The following is an 8,985-nucleotide window of genomic DNA, read 5'->3' as shown; positions in this document are numbered from 1 at the left end:
ATTTTAATGGTTATGTACTGATTGTGGCTAGATTTGGAGCATCTGAAGGTCGATTCGTGATGGAAAAGGCATTGCGGGCTAGAGTTTGGATCGGATCGAGGTGAGTAATGATTGTAAATGTTGTCCTAAGGGTATGAAATCCCAGATTGCACATTGTTGTGCTATATTGAGGTGACACACACACTAGATGACGAGTGTGGAGTCGTGCACTATTGGGGATTATGACTTAGTCCATCCCGAATGATTGTTTTACCGCGTATTTGACTGAAAACTATTTGCTATCATCATGTTTTGGGCTGAATGCCATATTTTGGGCCTTGTGCCAACTATTTGAACCCTTAGGAGATTTTTACTGATATTTCCTCACTGTTTTGACTTTATACTTGCACTCAGTCATGCTATATTCTACTATTTTCATAACTCAGCCATGTTTACTCTAGTTTAAACATTAAATGACATTTTAAGTGATAAATTGGGTTGAGTATCATGTTTTACTATGCCCGAGTGGCTTACGAGATTCTGACTGAGTAAGGCCGAGGGCCTATGTTGTGAGGAAACACTGATTAAAATTATGAGGCCGAGGGCCTGAGATTTGTACGCCACAAGGTGGCTTGTTGATATGAGCCGAAAGCCTATGTGATTATGCCACGAGATGGCTTGATATTACGCTTGGGCTGTAAGGGGCCCCTCCAGGAGTCTGCACACCCCCAGTGAGTGCAGGTACCCATTGTGATATGAGATATAGCCCGAGGGGCTGGTGATTGTTCCATGATAATGCCAGAGGGGTGGATTCTGTTGACATTGTGCCTGAGAGGTGGATTCTTATGTGTTTATCTGATCTAGCTTCTTTGCATTTAATTACTTAACTATTAAAAAGGCATTCTAAAGAAGCTTAAACTGAACTAAAGTGACTTTACATGTTTCCATTGTTTCATTGTTTTTACTGGCTTTTACTGTTTCTTTATAGCCTGTTGACGTGCCTTTACGTGATTTCTTATCGCTCAATCTTCATTTATTATTATTACTCACTGAGTCGGAGTACTCACATTACTCCCTGCACCTTGTGTGTAGATTCAGGCATTTCTGAACCCGGTAGCGGGTATTGGCTGATCAGAGGCAGAGTCATTAGAGTTTAGCAAGGTAGCTGCCGACGTTCTCAGCACTACTTTTCTCCATCTTGATTTCATTAGACTGTATTTAGTACATTTTCAGACTTTCAGTTGTATTTAGGCCTTAGTAGATGCTCGTGACTTGTGACACCCAGATGTCGGGCTGTATCTATTTCCGCACTTGTTCTATTTCACTAAAAAAAATTGGGATTTATTTTTATAAATGACTTGAATTGACTTATTAAAATTGTTAAAAATGAATTTGGGAATTGTGTCGGCTTGCCTTGTCTTCACGAGAGGTGCCATCACGACTGGGTCCAGTTTGGGGTCGTGACAAGTTGGTATCAGAGCCTAGGTTACATAGGTCTCACGAGTTATGAGCAGGTTTAGTAGAGTCTCGCGGATCGGTACAGAGACATCTGTACTTATCCTCGGGAGGCTGCAGAACCTTTAGGAAAAGCTTCACATTCTTGAACTATTATCGTGCGTCCTTGATTAAGTTTGAAATGTAACTCCTTGAATTCCTTTCACGCATTCGTATGCGCGTATGAGCGCTCAGTATCATATGTGCATCGATGGCTTGTGATTCTCTGATCGAGGGGCGAGATGTGATCTCTGTGTGTTGTTGTTGGGCCAGTCTGGAGGACTTGTGGTCGGGTTTTGCCTGCAGCTTGAGCACTGAGGTGTTGATTGTGTGAGCACGTGTTTTTGAAGTTATATGTTTGGTAGTGTCCCTATTAGTAAAAGTGATGGTCGGATGTCTATGTGATGAGTATGTTATGACTGCGAGATGTATTCATATGATTTGGAAGCAATGAGAAGGGTCCGTTGGAGGATAGAAGAACTATTAGGTGATTGATTTCCATCTTGATTTGAGGTATAATGGGTGTGTGAAGAACCTATTCATGTTTTCTAGTTGAGGGAGTGAAGTGGACTTCACGTTGTGATATGAGTTAAGACTTAGGAAGATCAAGTGACTGTGTAATATCTATGGTGGTGGAAGGGTATGAAGAGATGTTAGTTAAGGCAAAGCAGGTGGGTTATCTCCTATGGATTATTCTGAAGTTGCGTAATCCTTTATGTTGTTTATTGGAAGATCTCTGTTACCAGGGGAATATATGTGTTGCAATTTGAATTTGGGTAGCCTAAGAGAGTGGTTTTAACTGTTGTGAGAGTGAATGCAAGATTTGAAGAAGATTTAAAGTACTAAATGGTCGGTGTTATACGAGCTTATGAAGGACTGAGTTTAATCTCACTATGGTATTATGGCAGCAATAGAGTGTAGGTGTTATGAGTTATTGTGTGTGTTTTGATCTATGGCTTCGAGCCAAGTGGGAGAGTGTGCCATTGATTAGTTGATTGCACGGTTATGTGCTATGTTGGTTCCAGTTCGAGGTGTGCAGGTGAATTAGTTATGGCTTATGGAGATTGAGAGCCAGGATGGATCGAGTAAAGGAAAATTTTGGCAAAGGTTATATTATGCTTCATAAGTGCATGAGAATCACGGAATGTCCTAAGTGGTTATTGGTAAAGGATGTGCGTTGTATAGAGTAGGAAGTTGCTTGGTTGTATTAGGGTGAGGTTACATTCTGCGGTGTCAGAGTGCTGATAAGGCACAGGTTGTTTGGTTCATTTGATCAGGCTAATTGTAGCTTGAGTAGAGTGGACGACTCTCGAGAATAGTTCTAATGTGTTCGAGAATATACATGTAATAAATTGGAGATTTTTTGGGTTGTATGTTTGGTTAGAATCTGAGGTGGCATTGGAGGGTGTCAAGACTTGTTATTTCTATATCATTATGGATTCTACACATCAGCATCAGGAAGGTGAAGGTAACAGATTTAGATTCGCAGGAAGTCTCTTCGGAGTAAAGCATTTCGAATGTGGTGCTTTTGGGGATATTTAAGAGAGTATTCAACGGCTTATGAGCCTTAGACGGTCTGGTTCGATGCTTGGGTCTCGTGTGGCGAGTCTGGGTTAAGGAACTGTGGTGTTATAGCAAGAAAGAGTATCAAGTTGAAGGTACATCAGAAGGAAACTCGGATAGATGGGATAGCTTGGTAGTAGGACGAATCAGTATGGTAAGGATAAGATTAGTTATTTGGATGCTTATGAGGTAATGAGTTTATACTAGTGTTTTACGGCGATGCTCTTGGGTTTTAGTGGCCTGCATAGCTTGGATAAGTTAGAAGGATTAAGTCCTGACAGGTTTAGTTTGTGCAAAGGGGACTCGGAGAGTTCTTGATGATTTCTACCACGGTTTGGAGGTGTATATTTTCTACTGGCATGAGGAGCATGGGATGTACAGTCATTCTTTCTCCTAGATGGGATCAAATGGGAAGTTCTTGGTTAATTGAGTACATAGTTGCCTGTGGCTCGGAATGGATATGAAGTTCTCATGTTTATCCTAGGGTGATAAGGTATATGCAGTATATGTGTAGGATTGAGATTTGCATGTGTAGGGTCGGTTCAGTTTTGATAAGAAGGTCACAAATTCTTAGGTAGCATGGACAGCTCCAGATGATTAGGGAAATGATCTCCAAATGATTAGGGAGATGATATTGCTAATTGGTGTGTCTTGATGGGGGTATACATTTAAGAAAGAGCAATGTGGTTGAGTTGAGAATACTTCATTAGTTCAACTGCTAATATTCGCGTTTGCTTGGTGGAACAGAAGAATTATAGGAGTACCTCTCATGGATGTTTGGGTATTAGAGGTGCGTTGCATATTTAGGTGGAGTTGGTATAAGATATGGTGATCTGTGTGCTATATGGATTTGGAGACTAGGAGTTCTCATAGACAAGTTAGGTTGTGGTTGTGAACCATGTTCATCGGCCTTGTGTGGTAACTATTGGGAGGTTTTTGGACCTGAGTGGATCCTTGTTGCTTGGTATGTTAGGGTTTGGATGTGATATTGGGTATAAACTGGTTGCCTCCGTGTTGTTTTATTCTGGACTATTACGCTAAGGGGCGATGATGGCTATGCCGGGAATGCCACAGATTGAGTGGCGAGGTTCGACGGATTATGTTCTTAGTAGTGTGGTTTTATATTTCGAAGACCAGCAGATGGCCGGGAAGGATTGTCTTTCTTATTTGGGCCTTCGTGATGGATGTTAGTGTAGAGACTCCTACCATTGATTCAGTTCCGGTGGTAAGGGACCTTTCGGATGTGTTTATTGTGGCCGGGCATGTCGCCGGACAAGGTTGTTGATTTCGGTATTGATTTGATGATGGGCACCGTATCATATGGAACTGGCAGAGTTGAAGGAGCTGAAGGAGCAACTTTAGGGTTTCCTTGATAAGGGGTTCGTTGGCAGGCCAATGTGGATGTGTGTTCTTACTTGAGTCGGCTTGGTTGGCTCCGAGTTGTATTGGTGAGGGGTGTGTTGATTCGATTGTAATTAAGCTTATTAGTAATATGGGGAGATCTATGAGTTACCTTTCCGTGTTGTGAGGCATTGGGATTTGTTGGTTATAGGCACATGTGGTGCGGTGTTATTGGGGTCTCTCAGTGGAATTCGAGCGGGAGGAGTATTGGGTATTGATCGGCAGATGACACATCGGTTGTGTCCTTTTGGGTTGTGTGATGTTATGTCAATTGCTTCATCGTGATTTTGATGAATTACTTTGGTTCTGGACAACAAATTGCGCGTGGTTGTCGATTTTGAGCATAGTGACTTGAGGTGTTTCGTGTGGGCCAGTGTTTGGATAGGGTCGCGCATTGCAGCGAGGTTATGTGGAGGTATGACCTGTCGGGTTAGATTCGTGTATTCTGTTTCTACGATGTGTGAAGGGTTCTCAGCATTGTGTGTGGTGGTACTGGTGAGCTTGCGGTATAACTCTCTCATTTGAGTTTTCCTCACGAGTTAAGTACGTTTAGATTGTTGCTTACTGGTGCGCGGATTGCACGAGTTGTGGATTTACATTGTATTGATGTGTCAAGTCACCAGAGTAGTTGTGTTAGATTAGATGAGATCGTTGGGATCTTGAATGAATACAAACGGATTCGATTTCAGTGTGTTAGAGGGATATTATCGATATTCGGCTCAGAAATTGGTAGGATCTTCACCAAAGGAGGAGTGGATTCATGAATGGTTGATCTGAGGAATGGTTATTAACTTTCTACGTGTTTCACTTATCATTGGTAGTAAATGAAAGTGTTGGAATGAAACTTTAGTTGATAAGAGGTTTACTATCGATATTCAGTTGTTGTGTGCAACTGCTGTGATTAGCAATTATAGCTACAAGTGTTTGAGTTATGTGGTATATCATGTAATTGCACCTGAAGTTGCAGGTATGGATTGTTACAGCTTGTTCGGGCTTATTCAGAGTATAGATGTGAGATTCTGATCTTGTGGATGATTTTAGGAGTGGAAATGTGGTTCTAAGGTTTATGGACTAGGTTGGATTGTGAAATTTCAGTTGCATGGTGTTATTGGGTGTATATGTGATAGGGTGACGTGGGATCACCCCCGGGTATGTGCATGGTAAGATTATTCAGTGATTGGTTAGCTTTTGGAACAACTCTGGGCACGTTCGAGGACAAACGTATGTTTAAGTGGGGGAGGATGTAACGACCCGACCGGTCATTTTGAGTTTTGGCACTTTGCTCGACAATTCTCGGGCATGACTAGCCCTGTGTGATGTATTATGACTTATGTAAATCGTCGGTTTTGGTTATCAGGGTAATCGGAGTGAATTTGGAAGAACAGTTCTCAGTCTGAAGCTTGAAATTTGAAAGGTTTGACCAAGATTGGACTTGTTAGTAGATGACCTCGGATTGGAATTTTTATGATTTGGTTAGCTCCGTTAGATGAGTTGGGACTTAGGAGCATTGTTGGAATGTGTTTTGGAGGTTCGCGGAAGGTTTAGGCTTGAATTGGCAAAATTGGAATTTTGGTGTTTTTCGGTTGACATGTGAGATTTTTATATAAGGGTCGGAATGGAATTCCGGAAGTTGGCATAGGTCCGTTGTGTCATTTGTGATGTGTGTACAAAATTTCAGACCATTTGGACGAAGTTTGGTAGACTTTTTTATCAAAAGAAGAATTTGGAAGTTCTCGGGATTCTTAGGCTTGAATCTGATGTAATTTTGGTGTTTTGATGTTGTTTTGAGTGTTCCGAAGGCTGGAACATGTTTGAACGATGTTATGTTATATGTTGGCATGTTTAGTTGAGGTCCCGAGGGCCTCGGGTGAGTTTCGGATGGTTAAGCAGATCAATTTTGGGCTTTGGACTTGGCAGTTTTTGCTGGTTTTTGTTGCAGACGAATTGTTCTTCGCGTTTGCGATCAGGGACTCGCGTTTGCTAAAGGAGTCCTCTCAGGCCGCGAATTTTGTCTTTGCGTCCGCGTTTTATGTGTCGCGTTCACGATGTTGTGATGTTGTGATTCTCCGCGTTCGCGAGGCTTATGTCGCATTCGCATTGAGGAAAAGGAGTAGTTGGGCCCCTAATGCATTTGTTCTACGCATTCGCTTAGTAGGGGTCGCGATCGTGAAGTGTTGAGTGTGTTGTGCAGCGTGTTCGCGAGAGGGTTCTCGCATTCGCGTACAAGGAATTTCGGTCTGTGAAGCGGTGTGCTTCGCGAAAACGAGGGATATGCCGCGTTCGCGAAGAAGAAATGTCTGGGCAGACAGTTTATATTTTAAAATCGAGGGTTTAAGTCCAATATCATAAAAGCCATTGGAGAGCTCGGGAGAAGGTGAAATTTGAGGGAATTTTCAGTGGAGAAATTGGGGTAAGTATTCTTCACTCATATTTGGTTTAAATCCATGATTTAGTCTGGAATATCATTATTTAATTTGAGAAATTATAGTGGAAATTGGGGAAAATGGAAGAAAGGTTTGAGAATTCATTTGAGGATTTGAATGGGCAATTGAGGTCGGATTTTGATGAATTTGATATGGGTAGACTCGTGATAGGATGAGGATTCTATTGATGTGATTTTTATCGGATTTCGAGACGTGGGCCCGGGGGCCGGGGTTGAGCAATTTCGGGATTTTTATGTAAATTGGATATTTTCGAGTGGGCTTTGTTCCCTTAGCATATTTTAATGGTTATGTACTCATTATGGCTAAATTTGGAGTATCCAGAGGTCGATTCGTTAGGGCAAAGGCATCGCGGGCTAGAGTTTGGACCGAATCGAGGTGAGTAATGATTGTAAATATTGTCCTGAGGGTATGAAACCCTGGATTGCACATCGTTGTGCTATATTGAGGTGACGCACACGCTAGATGACGAGCGTGGAGTCGTGCACTGTTGGAGATTATGACTTAGTCCATCCCGAATGATTGTTTTACCGCGTAATTGACTGAAAATTGTTTGTTATCATCATGTTTTGGGCTGAATGCCATATTTGGGCATTGTGCCAACTATTTGAACCCTTAGTGGATTTTTACTGATATTTCCTCACTATTTTAACTTTATACTTGTATTCAGTCATGTTATATTCTACTATTTTCATAACTCAGCCATGTTTACTCTGTTTTAAACATTAAATGACATTTTAAATAATAAATTGGGCTGAGCATCATGTTTTATTGTTGTGCGAGTGGCTTACAAAATTCTGACTGAGTAAGGCCGAGGGCCTATGTTGTGAGAAAACACTAATTATGATTATGAGGCCGAGGGCCTGAGATTTGTACGCCACGAGGTGGCTTGTTGATATGAGGCTGAGAGCCTATGTGCTTATGCCACGAGATGACTTGATATTACGCTTAGGCCGTAAGGGGCCCCTCCAGGAATCTGCATACCCCTAGTGGCGCGAGTACCCTTCGTGATATGAGATATAGCCCGAGGGGCTGGTGATTGTTCCATGATATTGCCCGAGGGGTGAATTCTGTTGACATTGTGCCCGAAGGGCAGATTCTTATGTGTTTATCTGATCTAGCTAATTTGCATTTAATTGCTTAACTATTAAAAATGCATTTCTAAAGAAGCTTAAACTGAACTAAAGTGACTTTATATATTTCCACTGTTTCATTGTTTTTACTGGCTTTTACTGCTTCTTTATAGCCTGTTGACATGCCTTTACGTGATTTTTTATTGTTCCGTCTTCATTTATTTTTATTACTCATTGAATCGGATTACTCACATTACTCCCTGCACCTTGTGTGCAGATTCAGGTATTTCTAAACCCGGTAGTGGGTATTTGTTGATCAGAGGCAGAGTCATCAGAGTTTGGCAAGGTAGCTGCCCGACGTTCGCAGCACTGCTTTTCTCCCTCTTGATTTCATTAGACTGTATTTAGTACATTTTCAGACTTTCAGTTGTATTTAGACCTTAGTAGATGCTTGTGACTTGTGACACCCCGATGTAGGGTTGTATCTATTTCCGCACTTGTTCTATTTCGCTAATTTTTTTTGGGATTTATTCTTATAAATGACTTGAATTGACTTATTAAAATTGTTATAAATGAATTTGGGAATTGTGTCGGCTGACCTTGTCTTCACGAGAGGCGCCATCACGACTGAGTCCGGTTTGGGGTCGTGACAAAATTGAGGTAAGATTTACGGTATAGTACGACCTATCTAGCCGCAGTAAAGTCATACGGATAGATAACTGGGTCTATGAAACAAGATATAGCAATATTCCTAAGTTTAACAAAGGTATCAAATGAAGAACTTCAGTATACCTAGAGATGCACAGAGGGACATCTTGTCAAGCTCTGTATATAAAGTGAGGCCTAGAGACTGGCTAAAAATTGGAGGAAAAGGTATCAACAGTTACGAGATTGGAAGGATTCTGACTACAAGTCATGGTGAGAGAAAGAGACCTAAAGGGGGGGAATGCCCTGGCCTTTGGGATTCATTCACAAAACAGTTACCTAAATGGCAAGAGGAGTACTAAAGTATTCGCAAAAGTTGTGGGTTATGA

The sequence above is a fragment of the Nicotiana sylvestris genome, chromosome 11, assembly GCF_000393655.2.
Source record: "Nicotiana sylvestris chromosome 11, ASM39365v2, whole genome shotgun sequence".
Classification (NCBI taxonomy): Eukaryota; Viridiplantae; Streptophyta; class Magnoliopsida; order Solanales; family Solanaceae; genus Nicotiana; species Nicotiana sylvestris.
The sequence above is the reverse complement of the archived record's forward strand: the minus strand, read 5'-3'. Positions refer to the sequence as shown.